Source organism: Thermobia domestica, chromosome 13, assembly GCF_964235325.1.
Source record: "Thermobia domestica chromosome 13, izTheDome1.hap1.1, whole genome shotgun sequence".
In the NCBI taxonomy this organism is placed as follows: Eukaryota; Metazoa; Arthropoda; class Insecta; order Zygentoma; family Lepismatidae; genus Thermobia; species Thermobia domestica.
Window position 1 is genome coordinate 169,116,832 of NC_137466.1, and position 24,925 is coordinate 169,141,756.

General features: G+C 33.7%; 1 protein-coding gene across 5 annotated transcripts in view; it reads left to right on the plus strand.

The window, feature by feature from the left end:
- Positions 1 to 24,925, plus strand: part of RapGAP1 (Rap GTPase activating protein 1) — a 651,202-nt gene that overhangs the window by 484,087 nt on the left and 142,190 nt on the right. The window lies entirely within an intron of this gene.

The window sequence follows — 24,925 nt, forward strand, 5'->3', positions numbered from 1 at the left end:
GTCCGACTGAATTCAAAAACATTATGAATATCAATTTTGAATTCTATATAAACTGTCATATTATTGACTGAGTTATTTTAGTTTTTTACTTTCATCCTTTATCTAATTTTTGTACGAAAAAGAATTCACAGATAATAGAATATGTCGTACATGATCGTTGAAATTCATCCGATCTTGGACAATTTGGCATGATGATATTCTTGAAATGAAAATGAAAACTTCCAGTTTAACGTCCCTCGTTTATACGCTTTAGGCTAAGGGAGGCGATGATTAGGGCAAGTGAATGGTGATGGAAGAATTGGTGGAATGAGAAAGTGAGAGGAAGCAGGAGTACCCAAGAAAGCCCACGTACACGATGATGTACACCAGAAATCTACTTGCCGGGGATCGAACCAGGGATCCCACACATCAGAGGTGAGCGCTCTCCCACTGACCCAACGTGCTCCCGATGGTATTCTTGACGAGCTTAACACCGCATGTTAAATGTTATGGTGTACAGATTTGTTATGGATCGAAGTTGCTGTTTCGAATTATTCATTTCATTTTTTTTATAGTCTCTAATTGATATTTAGAGCTAAACTACGCGGAGTAAACCTGTTTAACGTTGGCTTTGGAGTTTAGCGTCCCTTCCAGGACCAAGGCCATATGAGACGTGGATCTACAACTTAACGTGGAATCCAAACTACGTGAGCTTCAACTGGGAACCGAACCTGTTTCTCCCGCACCACGAAGGAGCTCTACGTTTATTTGTGGCATAAGGAAGTAAAAGACGACATTGTTGATTAACTATGTTGTAAACGAGTATGTATTCATAATTTGCTTTAAAAAATCTTCAATAATAGGCTAAGACAAATGTGTGTTGTCTATTCTCAGCTTTTCACATATAAAATAATTATCTAAAGCCACCTAATTTTGTACACATATATATCTTAACTAGATATAATCTCGTACTAAGCCGTTTCTCAATTTTCGACTCGGGGTGGATTGGCGGCTAGTCAGAAGTTATGAATAATTTTGGTTGTTTCTAGGAATACCTTGTCAGTAAGCAACCAGCATTACATAGTTGTTATTCAGGCTTACCTAACGTCAGAGGATGAATAATCTGGGAATGGAATGGCACATTCCTTTAAACACATTCTTTTTCCTCTCTTTTTATCTTGGTTTTGATTTAAAACGTGGCAATGTAGGATGCTTATAGCTAACAGATTAATAAATAAAAATCAATGAAGGATGAACTGTTTTTCGCCATAGCGAAACTTATAAGTCTTCAAAAAACACACATTTAAGTAAAAATGAGGAATCGTAGGATGCACTGTTTTGTAGTATAATTGAACTGATTTTTTAAAAATTTTAATTAAAATTTCTGCCACATTTTAAACTAACTGGTCTCTGATGTACGAGGACTTACTATTCGATCTTACCCTTTGCCAAATCACTTCACTGAGGGTTGTTTCTACCCACCTCCTAAATGTCTTTCCCAAAAATTTGAACTCTATATCATCTCGTGGCAAGGCAACATATGCGAACAAAAGACCGTTCAATGTTAGTGCTCTGTTACCATCTTTAATTTTCCTGAACGTAAATATAATGTGAAGCGAAAATGTATGAGGGATAAGTATTTTTTTTTTTTTTTTTTTTGTTACAAACTCAACTTTCCTTATTCGCACCTTGCTACTTTTGTTTACTAAAACACAGTGACGTACGCATAGGGTAGGTTCATATAAAACCCTGAAAAGATGTGAATTTGAGAGCTTGAGGCCCACTCTATTGATGAAATTCAGAGTACATCACTGATAAGACATAGCTTCACCAACAGTACAATTTTCTTGGAAATTTGGAATGGTATACAACCTGTTTCTTTTTGCCTAGTCAGAAGCATTCTTAAAATCTGTAATAGTTGGTGAACTAACTGAGGATTCATATTTATTACGTTACCTTAATGTTTGCCAAAAAACTAGCTGAGGATTCAGATTTATTCTGTTACGTCAGTGTTTGTCAAATGTTTAATTTACAAACAAATACAGTTTAAAAAGTCTAAAGGAAAGCAATCTGTTTAGGAAGTTCTTATATGTTTAAAACTGCTGCAACATGTTATCAAAACGAAAATGTTTCTTTTAAAATACAAAGGAACGCCACTACTCTCTACCATTTGTAAGAAAGAGAGAAAGAAAACGTTCTGCTGGCTAACGTTGAAGTTAACATCAAGTGTTGTCTTTAAGGCAAAAGCACTTGGAAGGTCTTGTGGAAATGCGAAGAAATAAAAACATTTGTCAAACGTTGGAGTGTTGATTGTGATAACTTTTCCAATGTTTCTGCTGGGTTTAACTACAGGAAGAGATTACGTTGTTTGTGGAAGTAACAACGAATGACGTGAAGTGTGTCTGTGGCGTACTTATAAGCATTTTTGTTTTCCTGTAGTTTTTTTTTTCCCTTCCTGGATGGATGTGGTTTTCTTTGAAGTAGCCCGCAAAACCTAATATGAAATTTCCAGGCTAATTGGGGACAAAAGTATATGATTGGAGTTTCCCATTAGTTTTGAATCATCTAAGTTAATCACGTCTGAATATTATGGAATTCCAATCATGTAATATCTATTTTGTTTCACAACACTTTACACAATAATGAGGACCTAGCAAGAATAATTTCAAGATTCTATGTTGTAATCAGTGTGACGTTATATTTTTCCAAGTCTCTTCATAAAGTTTGGATACATACTTTGTTAATGGAAAAGTTGATTATGATCATCTTTCACTTATAAATTTTCTACAAGGGAAGACAAATAAACCCTGGAGTAGTCATGTAATAATGAAGTACGTATATACTTCTCAGTTACTTCCGTTATAATTCAAATTAGCCATCTTTTAAATGCAATTGTGGAAATTCTATTGTCTATTGAATTTATTGGGAGCAAACTATTTTCTCGTGGGAACTTTCGAAAGTCCAGGTAGGGCATACAGCATATAAATAAAGGATATACCTCTATCGTTATGTATGTCTGAATTCGATATTGGCTTTCGGTAAGATTTTTACTATGACAATATACCCTATAAAACAAATCCCTTGTTAATGCTATATCAATGAGTCCAAAACCAGAGATATTCTACTTAACAGAATTCAATACAGTTGGAATTCCTGTCCATGCATTCAGTTTTAATTTCCTTAGTCCTCTTACTTCTTGCACTTAAAGAGTTTTTTTTTCTTTCTTTTTTCTTTATCTCTTAAGGCAATTCCTTCATCCTTTAAAAGACTATGCAAGCTTTGATTGCGTTGAGACAGGGCGTCCATTCATGCAATTCTCTCTTAAAAACCAGTGAATGAATGAAAGCACAAATGGTTTTCTCAATGTAAGAAAGCAATGAACTAGGGCATCCACAAGGATTCCATTTCAAGTGGCCTTCTCCATCCATCCACTGCCTTTCAATCCATTCTGAACACTCTCTAACATCTGGTCGATTTTTTTTCTTTCCTTCATTGCCTGATCAGCGTTCAGAGTTGTCGTGTGCTTTACTCGGAGAAAACAACTTTCTGCATTTATTTTTCAAAACATACTTCAGTTTCTGTGCTTGTCTGTTCCTTATATGAAACATTCCAAAATTAGGCTCTTTTTTCTTCTTTTTTCTGCTTCTATCATTATTACTATTATTATTATTTTGCTACTTCTGTATTCTATTGTTACGAGCACATATACATACATCTACTAGTAGAAAAGCTGTTCTTCTTTCTTCCGTTCCAAATGCAACATTCTTGAAATACCTCAAAAAAACAAACCTGGTTCCTCCTTGCTTCCATCAGCATCGATAATCGATGAAGACTTTACCATAGAGCAAATCGACTTCCGCAAAATGAGATGCATTCTTTTGTACCCATTGTTACCGTTCCTCTTATATATATATCAAATAAATTCCTTACATTTTTTTTTAAATATCCATGTATAATATTGCTCATCACTGTGGAAAAATGTAAGTTTTTGCTGACTGGACACGAGGTTTATGTACTTTTTATATATCGTGGCACATTAATATAATATTTACTGAAATTTGTATTTTCGAAAGCATCAGTTTTGGCATAACACGAAGAATGGAATTGATACAGCTAACAGACGTACGTATAGATTAAGAGCTTCGTTTTAATATGGGTCATAAATACTTTCCATTATGTGTACGAGGGTCGTCGAGAAAGTGAAGAACGTTTTGGCATGGTTGAATAAAAACAAAAGATATCAGCACAAAACTTTATTCACAAAGCCACAGGATCTTACTCTACTTCTCTATGTAATCGCCATAGTTGTCAAGACACTTGTTATAGCGTGGGATCAGTTTTTCAATGCCGATGTTATACTCATCTGCTCCAAAGATCTGAGCCAGGCTGTCACTGCTTGCTTGAGATCCTCGAAATTTGCGAACTGTTTTCCACCCCAAAATGTCTCAAGTTTTGTGAATAAGTGAAAATCACTTGGTACCTTCACTTTCGTAATAAGTGATGGCCTCCCACTCCGATCTTGCACGCTGGTCTTTCCGTGTTTAAACATAATGCACCATTTCCTCATTGATGACTTGTTCATTGCACTATCACCATAAACCTTTGCGCGTTCAGAAAACGAATGACACTCCGTACTTATCATTTAGCGGGTTTTTCGATTGACGCCGCCATATTGAATCGCTGCAAAAACAAGTTGCTTGACCGCACAGCATTGAGACTCAGCTTACACTGAGGTGAAGGAAGGAGCTAACTGTCGCGCGCGATGCGCAATTGTTCTTTACTTTCTGGACAGCCCTCATATATATATATATATATATATATATATATATATATATATATATATATATATATATATATATATATGTATATGTGTGTGTGTGTGTGTTCTATGAAGTATTTTTCCGGGGGGAGGGAAGGGCACAAGGGATGAATGACAGATACGTGTGCCGATGGAAACTTCATGGATGTATTAAATAATTTATTGTATATATATAATAATCTAAAATTCCACAAGGAAATTGACTATTAATATAATGAATTATAACGTTAGTATGCTCCATCGGAACAACTGCATTAACGTATCTGCCGTTTACATTAAACTATTGTGTCATTTTCTTAAAGAAAGAAGAAACTCCATAGAACTGACATAAGATATATCATAATGAAAAGTGTTTATGACGGTGTTAAATCTAAACACTTAATCTGTACATACTAAAGCGTGACACACGATCGATGGTGCTTGGGCTGGACGAATCAGTGAGACATTGCCGTGTGGTAAAGAAATGTGAATAAGCTGACGCACTACAGCGCGAACAGGTGACAAATACATCTCCTGAATGTGTACATAGACGTGGCAACACAGCATCCCTGTCATTTGCTAACAGAGTTTAAAGGTAACGTCGGAGCACCACCTTCAAACACTATAAACAGCGTCCTTTAGCATAGTTGTACCAATTCTGCTTCCTCTTATGATAGTTTAAATGAACAAAACGAAGTTCATTATTATTAAAGCGAATATTCCATTTTAATTTATTTTTGTACTATTTCACCATAGGAAAGAAACATGTCTCATACTATATTATGATTTAGAGTAACTGATTTTTGTAAGGGAAGGAGAAAAGAAGTGATGGTAATACAAACTAAAAAAAATAAGCCTAATTTGGCACTAGTTTAAATTTTATTCAATATAACGCATTGTGTTTCTTTATACATAGTGAGTCAGTCTCTAGCAATACATACATACAAATTAGTGAAATGGTGAAAAAGCCCAAAAGTTACAGTGTTTCCTTTTATATTTGTAGAAAAAAATCATTTAATCAAGAAGTGACGTAGAACATTTGAATTATTTTTTAACTGTCAAAATATTTTTTTCTAAAAATACAGATAGACTTGATTTGCTTAATATGCATGTGAAACATTTTCTTGTTCAAATCTTTGGTTTTCTGATTATACGTGGACCATCAAACTTGATATTTGAACTTTCAGATTTTCGCAAAAAGTCTCTAATTGGTGTTTACAACAAGAATCAGGGAGAAAATATATGGGGGAATTAGGATTTAGATTTCTGGTCTTTTGGCATCTAAGGCCATTTAGCCCTCACGTTTGAAGAATGGTGTCCCTCGGCAAGCACATTATCTGGGGAAAGGGAAGGAAGGAAGCAGCCTTACCTATAAGTGAGGTACAACCCCGGCATTTGCCTGGTGCGAATGAGGAAATCCCAGAAAAACCACATTCAGGGTGGCTGGCCTGAAAAAGCCTTTTGCATTTTTTTCCGCAGTGACCCCGCGTAGCATAGTCGCCAACGCTCTCGCCTTCGGTGCGAGCGGTCCCGGGTTCGATTCCCGGTGGGGCACTCTGTCGATGTGGGGGTGCTACCTAACTTATAAGTCCCAGGCCGCTACCTTCCTTCCCTGGCTGCTGGTTGAGGAGCGTCATCCCTGATACGTGAGAGACCAAATGGCCATAGCCAATGGCGAAAGCCCAGAAATCTAAATCCTAAATCATAATTTTTTTCCGCAATCGGGAAATTCATTACTAGCTTTTTAAAAACGTAGTTTGTTTATTTATTGGTGAAATATGGAGAATAAATTCCCACTGTTGTAGTTTGCTCAATGTATTAAATTACCCTTTACAACGTTTCAGAGTTCAAGCTTTGAACCTATTATTATTATTATTATTATTATTATTATTATTATTATTATTATTATTATTATTATTATTATTATTATTATTATTATTATTATTATTATTATTATTATTATTATATCTACATATTTATAGTGTCTGTTTGCACGTGCTTTAATAATGAGTATTACAAATATACATGTATAGACTGGGTAACAGAGAAAGCTGTGTTGTAATGAACTAGGTATTTTATAACTGCTGGTGATTGGTGTGTTTCCAGATGCATAATTTCCACATGAATTCTTCTCAATCTAATATTTAGTAAAGCTTTTCATGGCCTTGGGGACAACATTTTCTCTTTCAAGTTCACGCATACGGAAGAAGAGATATAATAGAATGTTAACATTAACGTTTTTTGTTTTTAATAAATAAATAAATATCATTCCACCTGTTAGAATTTAATGCTAATTTTGTTTTGCCGCTGTATTTCTCTAGTACAAAGTGATTAAGCAGTTCAGAAACAGTCCAGTTTTTAAGCGACAAAATAAAATTTAAAAAATCTTTTGAAGGTTTCTGTACAGTATGTAGCTTAAGAGGCCCCATCACGGCGAAATTAAAATACCACTAATTTTACAGTAATTATATGATATCTTCAAATAGATCATAGATAATCGAAAAGTGGAACAAGAGATCGCTAGACAATATTATCTTACATGAGATACCGTTATCACGATTCACTTATCTGCTTTCGATATCCAGCAATTTACAAAAAAGTCATTTATTTTCGCGTTTCCAAATGACTGCGAACGGAAAGCTACTAGGTGACTCGTGATAACGGTACCTAATGCAAAATAATATTGTCTAGAACACTCTTGTTCCACATTTCGATTATGTTTTATCTATTTGAAGATATCACATAATTACTGTAAAATTAGCGGCATTTTAATTTCGTAGTCATTAGACCTCTTAACTTGAGGAAAAGGAAATTTCTGTTTTAAGAGTTTATCTTTCTTGTTTTGTTTTCTCTGTTTCTGAATGTGTTTGTGTGTTTATGACAGCGAAGGAAGGAAGGCTTGTGGCAAATAATTAAAAGCTCCTTGGACTAAAAGACCTCTGTGTAATTGCAATTTCCTCTCTCCTGCAGTTAGCCATTGGCATAATGAGAGATTATCTTTGGCAGGGCGATTCCTGTTTAAATGTTGGCTGAAGGCATGTTAGTGCGATGCTCTTTTGCGAATTACTGTTCTTATACTTGTATATTTTATAAACAACTCTTGAAAGGGTTGTATTTACTTCCAGGTCATTTGGACAATCTTGAGCCTCTTGCTAGAAAGACAAAAGCCAGTTATAAAACGAGAAGGGAAAGCTTCATTACTAATGTTTTTACTCTGTAATATTTAACTTTTTCCCTACAATTTTCCATGTTAAAACCAAATTAAGATACTTACTCGACGATGAAGAAACTTGAGCTTAATCCTTGTCATCATCATTAATAATAATAATAATAATAATAATAATAATAATAATAATAATAATAATAATAATAAAATTGTGTGCAACATTTGAGCCTCTTGCACTTTTCGTTGTATAGTTTCTCTTGAATTGGATTCGTTTCTTGGATTAAGCATTTATGTTTTCGAAAAGAAGTCGACTGTTTTCTCGTGTAATTCCATTATTTGTTACTACGGTATGTTTTATGTCTTCTGTACTTCTAAGCTGAATTTGAATTCGTAACATAAAGTCTTGTATGTTTTTTAGCAAAGCTTCTTAAAGCTTGTAAATTTAGTGTGAATGAAGAAATTTTAATGTTATTATTGAGTAGAATTTTAACCTGCGTTTATTCTGCATATAACCGTAAATACTTTCCAAAAATATTATCTATGAAAGTAATTACTTTGCATTGCAGCCTTACGTTGCAGCATTTACAATCACAACTGAGTAATGTTATTTCCAACAAGTTGCTCCGTGTACTTTAAACCAAGTTTATAACTTAAAACAAATCTTTGTACACATTATTATTATTATTATTATTATTATTATTATTATTATTATTATTATTATTATTATTATTATTATTATTATTATTATTATTATTATTATTATTATTATTTTCTAATTATCAATGTTCATGAGAAGCACATGTGAAGGAATGGTTCTAGGCTAACTCTTGGCTATTTCCTCCAACGAATATAGTAGGTGATTGATTCACTGTGTTGAATACAACATACTTGTAAACTTGTAAACAAATACGAGAATTTGCATGACTGTAACTATCTATCTATCTATCTATCTATCTATCTATCTATCTATCTAACTATATATATATATATATATATATATATATATATATATATATATATATATATATATATATATGTACTGTTAAACTATGGAGATAGCTCACCTACTCTCTCTCAGACAAACAAGCATAGTATCTCCAAATAGATTAGCTGTCCTGGCTGGTTAGTGCGAAGAATGCCAGCGTCTTTAATGCATGGAGTCCAGGGTTTGACTCCCGTCGGATTGTATCTCTAATTGTAGATCCACGTCTCGTAAAGCTTTGGTACTGAAAAAGGATGCTAAACTTCAATCTAACGAACAATCTAATAATTATATATATATATATATATATATATATATATATATATATATATATATATATATATGGGAAGGAAATATTAAGATGGATCTTGCAGAAATAGGAATACAAAGTAGAAGTTGGATCCAGTTGGCTAAGGATAGAAGTCAATGGCAGATCCAGTTTTGTGAACTCGGTATTGAACCTCTGGGTTCCATAGGCCATATAATTAGTTAGTTATTATTTTCAACAATAATTGTCTTCTCTCAGTGAGTATTTATATACAAATATTGTTTGGTTTAAGATAACATTAATTGTAAAATGTGCTCTAATGTTCATATTTTCCTTTCTTACTGTCACTTAAATATTCCAAGAAGACAATTGTAATGAAATTTTGAGAAAAAACAATTATAATGCATTCAACTTTTATCTCGTGTTCTTTCCTTTCTTAAGAATAATTTCTGTAATAAAAAACGAGTATATTGTAGTAGAAGAAATTGTGCGTGTGTGACAAATAATTGAAGATGAACTTAATTAATTAATCTTCTTTCCATGCTGTTTTATATACATAGAAGACACACTTTCTTCCCCAGGTACCCATGTAAAACAAGGAAAGACTAGCACACACACAAATGGTAGTTATAATCCTTAAAAGCCTATTTTAAGTTGTTTTTTTATGTATATTCATTCTTTTTTGTAAAAAAAAAAGAAAGAAAAAAAGAAAAAAATACTGTCGTGAAGATTTATCGAGGCGTGTTACAGCATTCTGAAAAGCAGATGTGAATGAATTTTTGATGAGCTCAGTTAGAACGAGATGGGGTGACAATTTTTCTATATTTTTTCTCCTTTGTTTTTAAGAAAGAAAGCGAAAGTATAAAAATCCCTATACAGTATTTTTTTCCATCTGAAAGAACAAAATTACTTCGCAGAAAATATTGTTGTTGTTCCTACCTACCTGTTCGTTATTATTACTTTTTAATTTATTGTTTTCAAGAACGTTTCCGTATTCTTAAAACTTAATTTACATTGATTATTAGGACGCGAGAACTGTGCAATAATAATTTCATTTGCAATGACTTCGAGACTACGTTTTCTTTCTTTTGTTAAGCACTAATACTTTTCTTATTACCGTATGTGTGTAAGTGAAGTTTTGAAAATTCAGCAAGAAATCTTCCATTTTAAAAAATGTATTAAGTTACAAAAGAGTTATTTGTTTTTGCTACGACAGTTTTTTTTTTTTAAAGAAGGATGCGATATTAGTAAGAAATTAATGTATCAATATTTAATACTGTTATTTTAGTTGCAGAGAACATAAAGGCTCAGTGGCAGAGCGCTCATCTCTGATGCAAGGGGTCTCTGATTCGATTCCAAGCCTTGTGAGTTTGTGGTGGACAATATCATGTTCGCGAGTTTCCTCGTGAGTTCTCCTGTTTCCTCCCACACTCTCATTCCGCCAATTTCATGATCATTCACTTTCATTAATCGGGGTTACGGTGGCTCCGAGGTATAACGTTTACCTCTGGTGCATGGGGTCCGTGGTTCGATCCCTGGTCTGGTACGTTTGTGGTGAACAACATCGTGTCTGTGGGTTTTCTCGGGCTCTTTTTTGTTCCTACATTCTCATTTCACCATTTCTTCCATCACCATTCACTTACCTTCAAGTATCCATTTCCCTGAGGCTAACAGTTATAATCGTGGAACGTCAAACTGGAAGGTTTTTCTTCATTAATCATCCCCAGTGGCGTATTTACGATTTTGTTTCGGGGAGGGCTTTACTAACTTTCGGGGGGGGGGCTTTGCCTGAAAATCTGAAAATTGTGCAAGATATTTCATATACTTTACTATAGTAAGTAAGATTTCGGGGGGGCTTAAGCCCGGAAGCCCCCCTAAATACGTCACTGATCATCCCTCTCCTTTAGCCTAAAGGGCATACACATAGGACTAAATTACAAATTTAATTTTGTATTTTAGTTGTGTCAAATGTCAAGTGAGCAAGCAATACTGTTAAGATTACGCGGATTTTATCTCACGTTCACTGTGGCAGCTAGTAGCTGTGTAGTAGCTTCCTTGACGCTAATACTCATTGCCTTCCACTTATTTCGTTTGAGTACATATTTCAGACTATGATTCACTCCTGGTATTTGCTTCAGACTAGTAAGTGCGTGCAAGAAACGTAGATATATAGGATATAATTAATATCTCGTTATCCGGGAGGGCTTTCCTTAGTTTCTCCTTTATTAATTATAAGTTTTATAAAAATCCGAGATCCGAAACTTGGGATATTAAAATATATAATTTTCTTTTCCTTTTACGCAGTGCTTTATACATACTCAAAAGTGAGTGAAAAAATCAGTTTCCAGTTTGGTTTAAACAGGAAAGGATGTAGATGATTAAAAATTAACAAATTTTAGTCATTTTCCCACTACTTGGAAGATTATTATTATTATTATTATTATTATTATTATTATTATTATTATTATTATTATTATTATTATTATTATTATTATTATTATTATTATTATTATTATTATTATTATTATACAGATTATTCATAAAATTGTTTCTGTTTACGTAGAAAACTTACCGTTCTTCACTTACGAAGCCGCAATAATTGGTTTTGTGATAGCCAGTCTAATGCTTTAGACCAGCGTTTCCCAACCTTTTTCAACTTGCGGCACACTATAGGTGTAACTTGCATTCTCGCGGCACACCCATATATTATATATATATTCTTTGTAAATATAAAATATCATGTTATTTTTATATGATTACTGATCTCCTTACAGAGAAGAAAGCTCGATCATTGATTTCCTCCCTTGGTAAATCATTATGCTCATTTTTCATTTTAATTTTAAAATAGAAAACAATTGCAATGAAATATAGGACTCGGGTTTTTAAAAATACACTTTCTCTTTCAAAAATTGCATCTAACCTTTAACTAAAAGGGAAAATCACTAAATAACGAACAAATAAAAAATCTCCTATACTTTTAAAACACAAATGTAGGTAATTTGTATGCATATTTGCTTTGTTGAATTTATTGAATGATATGTTAAAATTTCAAGTTACGAAATAGTTTACAACTATAAAGAAGCGATAATGATCATGACAATGATAAATACGTTTTCCAACATTAAAAATGTACAGAAAGTAACACAGTATGAAACTTAAAATTGTAGATTTGTAGTAGAGGTTCATAGTAATGTGAAATACAAATATACATTTTCCCCTATGTCTTGCAATTTGACTTCTATAGAATTAATAATTTGTTTCGATTTCCTCGCGGCACACCAGCGGCCCATTCGCGGCACACCGGTTGGGAAACGCTGCTTTAGACTATTCAACCATCCAAGCAGTCATGGATAATTCTTTATAATATGTGTTTGTGGTATCTTACAGTTAATCTGAACATCAACTATTAACTACAGTATTTTGTCAAAGAGCAGAAATAAAATATAATAGTAATAATAATCTGGTTTTATTCAATAAATAGTTGACTTCAATCTTCTGAATTATATTTGTTATAAATAGGTGGCCTCAGAGTGTATTAATACTTCTATCAAGGCTTATGTACTTATTGAGATGAAATATAACAAGATAGTATCTAGCAAAAGTGACCTGGTCTTAAGTTGAATCTGTAATTTTTAGACTCGAGTGCACTATTAGGATCGTGGTGGCCTAGTGGTAGATTGTTAGAGCGTTCACCTCTAGTGCATGGGGTTCTTGGTTCGATCCCAGCTCGCGCTAAATGAACTTTGTGGTGGACAAACACCGTGTGCGTGGGTTTTCTCGGGGTTCTTCCTCACACTTTCTCCATTCTATCATTTGATTCCTTTCTCATCATCAGTCTCTCCTTTAGCCTATACGGCATAACGTGGGACGTAAAACTTAGATTTTCTTTTTATTTTCAAGTGCACTGTTTCTCGTCAAACGATACGTACTCCTTTTTGGTTTTATATAAATAGTGTAGGTTATGTTTGTTTTTGTGAGTATATAAATGAAAAAAAATAAGAACTTTAATTTTGTGTTACGGTTATGCTCTTTAAGCTAAAGAGATGGTTGATTGATGAAAATGAATGATTATAAAGAATTGATGGAATGAAAATGTGGGAGGAAGTGGGAGAACCCGAGAAAACCCACGAAAACAATGTGATCCATCACAAACTAATTATGTTTCATTATCGACTATATAAGTAATGACATTAGGCCTAATTCATTGTATTAAAACCTAGTTAGGCCTATCCACAAATTTATCCGATAATTTACTGTTTTACTTATTACACCTTAAATGATGTATTAATCATTACTTCACAGATCTATATATATGTTATATTAGTATATTATCCACTGATAAGCTTGTATGCACTGTTGTATAAAGAAATCACACCATTTCTAATTATTTCATAGCTCTACCATATTTTTATTACACATACACATACCTATTTAAAATAACGAACATCAAAAAGGGTAAACAAGACATACAGGTAAATAACTTCTACATTTAGGTTCGGGGCTGTCCCAACAATTAAAACACTACTCGCCCACTTGAATTCAACATTTTTTTTTATACCAACACCAATATGGCGTAAGATCAGACTAGGATTTTTTTTAGCAACATTTGAAAGCCCTGGTACATATAGAAATATTACTGTACACCTCCATATAAGAAAGGGAATGGAGATTTATTTCATTGTATTAAAATTGTTTACATAATGCGTAATTTTTTGTTGAAATAATCAAAGATTCGTCGAAACACTTTCTAAAATTATCCAACTTCCTGAAAAGCATAGAGAAAAGATTATCTATCTTCCCGGAATCTGTTGAAAGACGGGAAGTTCTTTTTTTCCTTCCGATTTAACTATATTCATATTTAAAACGTACTTTTGCTGTCTTTTTTTATAGAAGACAAGTTGTATTGTGTACTAAAATGTATACAATTGAGTACAGTGTGATTGGATTATTACAGAGTATGTAAAGTAATTAAAATATCTTGCCTTTCATTTTTTTTTTTTTTTTTTTTTTTTTTTTTTAAAGAAAAAGTCCTAATACAAGATTCTCTCTTAACCAACTTCTCTTGAACTGCCTTCGGCTTAACGCCCGTCTTTCAAGAATTAAGTCATTTTCGTTATCAGTTACGTCGCTTCTCCACAACTAGATACTTCACAAATCACACACTTTATAAAAGTAAATTTCTATATTTTAAAACCCAAATGTGTTTCCTTTGTTTAGTAAATGTGTTTATAAAATACAGTACTGTATTTCATACAGTTTTGTGTTTTAATTCTATCAATATACATACACCGTAAATAAGTTTGTGGTTTGGATGATAATCTACTGTGTTTGATTTAGTATAGTATTTTACTAAGTGTTCCTAGAGCAGCTTGTGGTCGGAATTTTTGATGATAATTTCAATTTATTGAACGATACTACTGTGAGCCTTGTTTAATTCTTATAGAGGTGCTATAAACTTAAAGGCTATAAAATTATCTTTGTTTTAACCGTCTTTTTCGTTATCTGACCACGACCAGGTTCCATGCTAATCAGTTAACAGGAGTCTACTGTAAATATAAAGCATTGTCTATGATTGGTTCTCGAATATTTGAAACTTTTTTTAATACCATGCAGATTATGGTAAGCAATAAATAGGGAATGGTGAATATAAGTTATGTAAAACCACTCACTAGGGCATTTCATTGTTACACCAGTTTGTTATGAAGCTCTCCCCTCTGGTCTAGTGGATAGCGCTCGTGCGCGGGCCTTCATTGCACGGGTCCTGGGTTCGATTTCCGGTGGGCAGATCCCTAAAATTTGAACATTACAGTTGCTCAGATTCCACCTTAAAAATTATAGGTCCCCTATTTCTCATATGGCTTTTGGGCAGAAAGAGATTTTAAACTCCATAAAACAAATGGGTTATGGAATTTGGCACAATATGTTCTTTGGTATTTTAATGAACATCCATATTTCTATTATGTATTAGTTTGAAATGCAGGGTGAACTTAAAAGGTGCACAAACTCCGGGAGGTGATTCGTAACATCAAAAGAAGACAAAAAGCCCTCTTGCATGTTGTCGAATTCTGCGTAGTGTATAAGTGACAGAGGTGTCAACTTGGAATCGACAATCGAATCCTGATAATTTGAGCGGAAGAGAAAGAGTGCACCAACTATCTATGTCTGCACAACTGTCTAATGCACCATTTTACTGATGCTCATAGCCACATTTAACTAGTTTTAATGTTACGAATCACTTCCTGCAGTTTGTGTATATCATTCTGTTCTGTTTCAATTGTCAGGATTCGATTGTAGATTCCAAGTTGGCACCCCTGTCACTCGTACATGACGCGGAATTCGACAACATGCAAGATAACTTTTTGTCTTCTTTTGATGTCACGAATCACTTCCCGGAGTTCGTGCCCACCTTTTAGGTTCATCCTGTATATAAATAGATAGATAGATATAGATATAATTATGCTAACAAAATTTGGTACTAGACTTGTACATCACAAGCTAAAGTTATTGGTAGTTACATTGGATGTGTTGCAACTGCTATTGTAGCTATACGTAAAACTACAGGAAATGAATGTATTTTGTATGGTGTTTCTTTGTCATACAGTACATACAACAACCACGATTAGGTTAATTTAAGTCACACTCTAAATATACGTTGATTGATTTGTAGTTACGTCTTTTGTCAACAGCGTGATTATTTAGGATGAAACGTACAGTTCAAAGTGGGTTCGAATATTTTAATGGTTTGATTTTATTGATTAATTTTCGAAGTCTTTTTAAATGTCCCTTGCTTTGTAACAACAACAACAATAGCAAAATGAATTTGTGCTATTTATAATTTAACATTACCGACAGTAAGGGAGGCGGTGATGATAAGATGGGTGATAAAGGTGGAGTGAAAGAAAAGATAGAATCCCGAGAAAAAAACACACACACGGTCTTTGTTCAACACAAAGTTTACTTGGCGCGCCCAGAGACTTCACGCATCAGAGGTGAACGCTCTGCCACTGAGCCACCACAGTCTCATTTAAAATAAATTTGATATATCAAGGTAAGAGTCACTTAAATACATTTTTAAAAACAAGCTAGTTACATCAAACTTGATTCTTAAAGTCCTATTCATTTCAAAGAAAAGAAAAAACTTGTTATGTACTGTTTCCTCGTATAAATCAACGGTTTAAAGAAATCAAAGTGAGGGAGATATTTAATCTAGTAATTCGGTTTGTTCAATCGACATATTCATTATTGTGTTTCCGTGATTATTTATGCTAGTTGGCCTGATGCATTATCAAAGAACGACACACCGAGATACGAACGAGCGCAAAGAATACATTAAATATTACTTTTGTCCCGCATTCACGATCAAAATATATAGAATCAAATTACATCTACACCAAATAACATGCAATTAGGTCGTTAGTTTTAAATATTCGATTATTCAAATCTATATATTTTGAAATAATTAAATTTGTACAATAAAGTTTTTAAGCTGCAATCAGATCGACACAATAGATTTAAATCAATAAGTTGCCTGTACAGTTTTATCGCCCGACAGCGACATCTATTAGCGTGAGTTTATTATTTGGATTGGCGTTTGACATTTACTATTAGGATTGTTATTGGTAGTCCATCCTTAGTATCATTTGCCTAGTAATCCAGCTTTAGTATTATTTGCTTGAGAATTTTTTATTCATGTTTCCAGTAGCATGGCTGTAGTGCTAGCAAGAGAGACCTGGCATATTTAATTCTTACCATTATATACAATTCTGACAGATGCTCTGTTTTTTATTATTATTTTTATTTATTTCGTTATGCTGAACATTTCGTGTCCAGCGAGTGACCCGTGGAAGATGGAAATGAGATAGGAGGCGAGAGAGCACGTGGACCGTCTCTCAACGGATGAAAGCACGCGATGAATTAACTCAAATGGAAATTTAAAAAAAAAAAAAAAGTATATATACAGGACAAAACAAAAGAGAAGAAAGAAATATGGTGAACACAGCTGGGTACAGAAGAAAAGGAAAAGATTTAAAAAACGCACATACAATGCTTTTATTGATGTAGAAAAGTGTTGATTGTTTTCCCAGATAAATTCCTTCTATTTGACATATCCCGTAAAGGGTTAATCTGGAAGTAAACAACGGCTCTATGCTGTCGGAAGTTGCTTGTCCATCAATCAGGATATAAATTAAAGTTTTTGTTCTTTCTTTTCCTTTTAAATAAACATATCTCAATTCTTTTCTGTCTTTATCCACTCTTTGTTCACTCATTTATATTTCTGACAGATCAGAAGGAAATGGATGAGAAACATGAGCTGTGAGCATTTGTTGGGAGTTTCCAGTAGAATTATTAACTAAATACAGTGACTTTTGATAACTTGATTTCCAGCTTCAAGAATATTATACACAATTTAGGTAAAATTTCTATAAACGTTTAAAAATGAAATGAAATGAAATCTGTAAGTTTTACGTCCCACGGTTATGCCGGTTAGGCTAAAGGAGACGGTGATGATGAGATATGAGTGAAATGGTGGAATGAAGAAAGTGGGAGGAAACGGGAGAACCCCGAGAAAACCCACGAGCGCGGTTTTTGTCCACCACAAAGTCCACATGGCGCGAGCTGGGATCGAATCAGGGACCCCAAGCACCGGAGGTGAACGCTCTGCCACTGAGCCACCGCGCCCCCCTATAAGCGTTTATTGATGGGCTTGGAAACCAAGAAACGCGCCTTTATTAAGCTCAGTATGGTATATAAGAAGGTAGCTCGTATTATTTGAAGTCCTATCTTGTGTAACCATAGAAAATCTGTAGGCACTCACCATGCACAAAAGGAAGGTCTACCATTGCACGGTGCAGGATGTGTTTAAGAGAATCAATGTTAGTTAACGTATTGGTTGTATGAGATTTTGGCCTTCAGTTTGAATGAATTTGAATTCCACGTGCTAGATGCGGTTTAGGTTTAAGCAAACTGAAATGTTTGAACTTCTCAGATTTGACACTTGATTTCTTTCCTTCATATCTTAAAGATCGTTGCCAAAGGGTATCGTACTGAAATATACAAATTGATGATTACTCGGTGCTCTCAGGGGCCCCTCCGGGCTCAAACCGTGGCCAGCTTTTATTTTTAATTTTAATTAATGATATTCCCAATTGCCTGCAAAATTCATTCAGCAGATGACCTAAAATTCGGAAGATGCATTAGTAATGCCAATGACTCGGTATCTCTACAAAATGATATAAATGCTGTTTCCAAATGTGTCAACTCAATGATCTGAACCTTAATGTAAACAAATGTTTTTATAATGTCATATTCGCGTAAGAACACATCTCAAAAAGTTAACTGTTGCATTAGTAGCGTCAATATTAAAAGGATCGAAGAGTTTAAGATCTCGGGATCACCTTTGACGCAAAACTAACTTTGTCCAACCACGTTAAAAGAAATCGTGATTGAAGCTTATAGAAACCCAGGGTATATGATAAGAATTGGAAGGAATTTGAAGAAACAAGACATATTAAAAACGATATATAACGCAATCGTTAAATCGAAACTAGAATACGCTGCTGAAATCTGGAACTCGGCAAGAAAAAAAAATATAGCTGCAAAATAGAAATGATACAATCAAAATTCGCAAGGTACTTAGTTTTCAAGGAAACAGGCATATATCCTAAATTTGAAACATATCAATGTTTAATTAAACAACTGAACATTGTATTCCTCGACAGCAGAAGAAAAGTTCGGTTATTCTGCCTTCGATATAATTTTAAACAACAAAATCCAAGTATCGCAATTACTGAAACTTATGAAGTTTCAAGCTCCCAATGTTAGAAGACGTCCAAAAGCTAGCTTATTTCACTGTAGAACATTAAAAACAAATAAGATGAAAAGTTCACCTATTTATAGCATGTGTGATCTCTGTGGTTGATCCAAGTATTGATATATTCAGAATATCCTTCACTAAATTAAAAAAAATGTAGTAAATTCTTTAAGTGCCAGAATTGATGACTAACCAGTCATTAAAATTATGACTTGTCTGTTTATTCTACTGTTGTTACGTGTAGGGGTATGTGTTTTCGTGAATACTGTAAATAGGTATCTTTACCTCTAGTATTCATCTCTCGAAATAAGTAAATACATTGTAAGTTAGAAGTTTAAAATCACCATTGATGGTCAGATTGATGGTCATTTTCATGGGTGTACCCATATACTCATACATTCCCATATATGTCAATGAGCTATATGGCTGATAGTATACGTCCTTAAGATATATTTGAGTACGAGACTGGAGTGTGCGTGGAGCAAGAGAATAAACAATATGAAATGTGGTGAAAGTGAAATATGCGTTCAGAGGAGATGCTAAAAGCTAAAGAAAGGACGTTGAACAGCAAAAGTGCGTGAAAACAGATTAAGAACACTATTAACACTACATAACAGAAGCATTTCTTCTTTTCTTTTTATTATTGTTTCTGTAGAGATATTGCCTAATGTATTTTTCCGAAACAATCCAATACAACAAGAGAACATTAAAAACATATCATGATAATGCTTGTCTGTTGAGCTTGCAACAAGTTTGAAGCAAACTCTATATGCAGTACTGTACAGTACATGACATATGCCTGATTGTGTAATAATAATTTGTTTCATGTCCAATGTTTTACTCTCAATGGTAAGCTGTGAAAGAAGTAGGGTTCGTGAAATGTACCTTTTCTATTTTTATTTTTTAATTTTGTTGTAAAATGATATTTAAAAAAAAATACAAACTCTCTCATTTAATGTGAAGGGTTTTGATGTGTGTTACATGTACAACTGACAGGTGTTAAAAGATACGTAAATATACAAGTAGAGAGAGGTACGTGAAAGTGTGAATTACACAATGTTGGAACTGAATGATATCAGATGTCAAGGCTTGATTTTCTGGCACGCACACACACACACACACACACTTACTTGTTTTGTTCAATTTTTGTTAGCACGTAGCAGTAATATTTTCCCTGAAAATCTGAGGAAATAATAATACTTGAGAACTTTTAAAAGGATAAATACCCCTTATAAATACCAATTAAAGCCTTTCCAGAAAAAAATAACATTATGTTTTATTTAAAAACTTAACTATTATTCATTCCATCTAACCTCATATGCGATCAAAACATTCTTTCCCCACCACCCTTTCGCATGAGATCTGATAGACGTATACTGTATTCTATTAGTATGTATTGATGAGATAAGTAACACATCGATAAATAACGAATAAACAGGAGGTGGAAATTAGATTTTACACGATCATGTAAAGAACTTCTTTCTCCCTGAGCAGCGTCAGCGACTTGCTTCGATCATTTTGCCATGTCAAAGAGCAGAGGCGGATCTAAAAGGGAAAAACGGGAGAGGGGGATCCAGCCAGAACCCAGACTATCAAAAGTATATAATAAGTTTATTGTAATATCTCAAAAATATATAAATAATAGCTTAAATTATTTTGTCACTCAAAAAATTAGGGGGTTAGTCCCCCCGGCCTAGATCCGTCACTGTCAAAGAGATGGGGAGTAGGGAGCTAGTTTGATTGACTGGATTGCTATGCTTAAAAATATATACAGGGTTGTTATAAAGTCCCCGCTATAAAACAAATGCTTGTAACTTTTTTTTAAATAGTTAACAGAACTCCAGTCTCGTTTTTTGATCTTTTGTCAGTTCATGCACAAATTTAATTGTGATAGCGTTACCAACCACAAATTTACAGATCATCGCACAATTTAAAATGTATTCCACCGCAATATCATTATTTTTTTAAAAAAGGTCATAAGTATTTCTTTTATAGCAAGGACTTTATAACAGCTCTGTATATGAACGGATGCATGCATTTTGCTATGAAAAATCAGTATTAAAGATAGACAAAAGGACCATATCTGGACATTAATTCATGTTTACATTATCTGAACAAGTACTTTTTTCTTTGTAATTTTCATACATGAAACTGGAATTTACATCGTTATTTAATTCAAGTCTTCATTGTTTTAAAAATAACACAAGTTCCAGAATGTATATATATATATATTCGCAGATCCCATCTCTTTGGTATTAAATGCTTTGAAACTATATTTTGGATGATCTATGACAGCGTTTCTCAAACATTGTTCTTATAATATGCCTATTCTGTTCTCTTAGATTGATGTTAGTTAAAAAAAAAAAAACTATAATTTGCATACAGGTATAATGTATATAAATAATAAAGCATACATTTTAATAACATAAAGATTATATATATATATGGAAGATAAGCCAGGAGAATGCCATAATTCTAATGTCAGGAGGATGAAGTCAGTGATAAACTGTAGAATATGCAGTAAATGACCTGTTACTGATATAAAAATCTGCATAATGTTTATGGTTACTGTTCGTTAAAATTGTAATTCCTCAAGTGGACAATTTTATATCTGGTATTTATTATTTTTTTACGTATGTAGTTCAAAGTTCTTATTTTATGAGATCATTAACATTGAAATATAAGGTGACAATACTCATTTCACATTTATTGTTTTGTTTAGACTCTTAATATTAATGCCAGTGTTCGGATGGGGTTTCTTTTTGTATTATTCCTGCACAATTCATGTCTGTACTCCTTGAAGGATTTCAGAAACAATTAACCATGTACGCGAATGAACTATGCTTTGCTGCTCAAGTAACTACTACAGTTGATTCGCTTTTGAGAACGTGGAGCGAAATTGAATTCTGTGTCTTGTAAACTTCCGCCAAAGTTTAGTGAAGAAGCTTTGAAGCTATTGCCTGCATAACAAAATGGCTGACCTTCGAGGTAAAAAAAAGGGAAGAAAAAGTGTAACGGCGTGAAGGCACGTGTTGTTAGAAAATAGGCTTTGCAAAGCAGGTAATTTGAGCGTTTCTGTTCGTCGCCTCCTGCTGATTCCCTGGGCCAAATCTTGTTCACGTATAACAATGCATGGGCACCTCCTCCCTTCATGCATTATAAATGAGAAGCGAAACAGTACACCGAGAATTGCGTTTCCACCATGTGATCGGTGCGTTGTACATACCTGGGTTTCAGAGGAGTGAGAAGCTTTGCTTGAGCTTCTGGGTAAAGTAGTACATACGGGAGGTATGCAAAATAGTACCTTTTTTGTTCATAGTTTTGTTTCAATCTGTTTTCGTTTGCATAAAATATGAGGCGGTAATGTTCAAATTTCAACTGTTATTCCTAAAACGGTATTTTTCTCGGGAGAAATGATACATCTATTCTTCCATGCTAAATTGTAATGACGGTCAATTTGCTGTGTCGTTACAGAGTATTAAAGAATTGAGATAATCACAATCGGTCTACGTATACGCTGAAATCAGAAGTATCATCGCATCAACTTGAATCAATTTCAGATTGGATATCCTGATTGAGGTACAGACTTGCTGAAGAGAAGTTATTTCTTTGCCCTTATTTTGTAAATTCTCTACAGTGAATGCAAGTGAAACACCTATCATTGCACAACTTTAAGGTTGTCAGTAGAGCTACGGCAAACTACTGCCAAATGCACTATCACGTTCTAATACATTATCGCTGTTAATAAGAGTAAATAAATGCGTCGTTCGGGAGAAACCAGTGAATGTCGGCTATTTTTAACGTGGACAGCCTTCTGTAATCATTCTCCAGCATGGAGATTTTCAACTTCTTCAACAGAATAGTAGGGTACTAGGTATAAGTTGACAAATAAAATAAATAAATAAACAAAATTACGTAAATGTTTATAACGAATCTCCGGACGCTGTAGTTGGACGTAATGTCTGTAGTGTACTCTTCAATGGAAAAAAAAAATGAACCTTGTAATATATAGTAAAATCGTCTTAAAAGAGACATATCAATGTGTAAAATCTTTATTTATTCGCGTTTTGTGCTCTCTGTGTGGGCTGAAGCACATCACACATCAAAGATACCAAAGCTTCTAAGAGCTTTTCTACTATGGATTAAATTCGATCTTCAACAAAACTTGCTATTTCCTTTGCCATATAAAGAGTGTACTGTATTGAAAGTAGCGGAAACACTTCAGATTCATCAATCACATGCGAGTGATAATGTGAAACAGATGAAACCGTGTATATCAAAACGAAATGGTTTTCAAGTCATTTTTAGTTACTTAAACTTGTTCATCCCCTTAAACCTTCCCCTTCCTATAATAATAATAATAATAATAATAATAATAATAATAATAATAATAATAATAATAATAATAATAATAATAATAATAATAATAATAATAAAAGTATTATAAGTATTCTGCCTTTCGGCAGGTCCTGGGACTAATGAGGATTTTTTTTTCAGTTTTAGATTTGGACCTGGAAATGTTTCTTCTATATTTCTCGATCTTCAGCTTCCTGTTTTTTCTCCCAATATTTTCTTCTATTTGTCAAATCATCGATCAGCTGTGTTATTCTTCTTCCTATTCCTCGCTTCTCTTCCATCTTTCCTTCTATGGCGGTGTATGTACAGTATATTATTGCAGTTTGCATAACATTGTAGGAATTAAGGTGTTTTGCATTATATATATAGGATATGGAAGATGTATCCTATATATATACTTTCGTCAACTCAAATTTACTTTCGTCAACTTAAAGTTACTTATCCCTTAACCGTAACATCATTATCAACAAATTTCATTATGAAATTAAATGAAAACTTCAGCTTAATACCTCATTTCTTATTTCCTGTAGAATTTCAACAAAAATAATAGTGATTGATCATAAAAGTGTTAGTGGAATGGAGCGATGTATATCGAGGGTGAGGAAACAACGGACACTCAAACTCACATGAACTGGGATTGAACTAGAGACCCTTTGCACCAGAGAAGAGTACATTTATCAATTTTAGTAATGTATTTAAGATTGCATCTAAAAAGTTTTGGGATGAGCTACTTCTGTACTGGATGTTTAGCGTTATGATTGTCTATGAAACAAGCCAAATTTTTTGTGCCGAAATGCAAGACGAGACAGTACTTTCCACAACTGATTTTTGAGACGAAACTGGGTAAATTATTTGCTCTGCAGGATACTCTATTTAATGCTTTTGCCTTCTGTACTTGAATTAAGTCCCTGTGGTTCGGATTCTTTGTCAAGATAAAGGTACATATCATGTTGGCCAAAATTGCGCTAATTTTGATAATTCGTTTATGTCTGAAAGAATATTCTTTCTTCGTGGTCTCAAATAGTCTTCGGAGCTACAGGGTGTCCGGAAATCCACGCAACCCAAACTTTGGAGCGTCTAAACTTTTGAACCATAAGTAGAATGAAATGAAATTCCCACCCAGGGAAAGCCTGCCCTTGTAGGTGTTTTTGAGATATAAACCGTAGGGTAGGGGTTTTATGTTTGTCCTCACGAATGCCAGAAATTTACGAAAGTGAATATCTTTTCTTCGAAGTGTGGGAAGGAAAATCAGGAATAAAAGATAATTGTTTTTTTTTTTTTTGTGTGTGTGTGTGTGTGTGTGTGGACAAAATGAACATACCACTTGGTAGGTTGGGTAGGAGTGTATCGTTCTGAAACAACAACGACATATTAACATCCAGTGTGCGAATTGAAAAATTTTCCCAGGGGGGGATGAATTTCACCCATATGCGCACCCAGTCCTCCCCCCATATATATATATATATATATATATATATATATATATATATATATATATATATATATATATATACAGTGGCGGATCCAGGATATGATCAAGGGAGGGGCTAAACCGTAATTTGTCG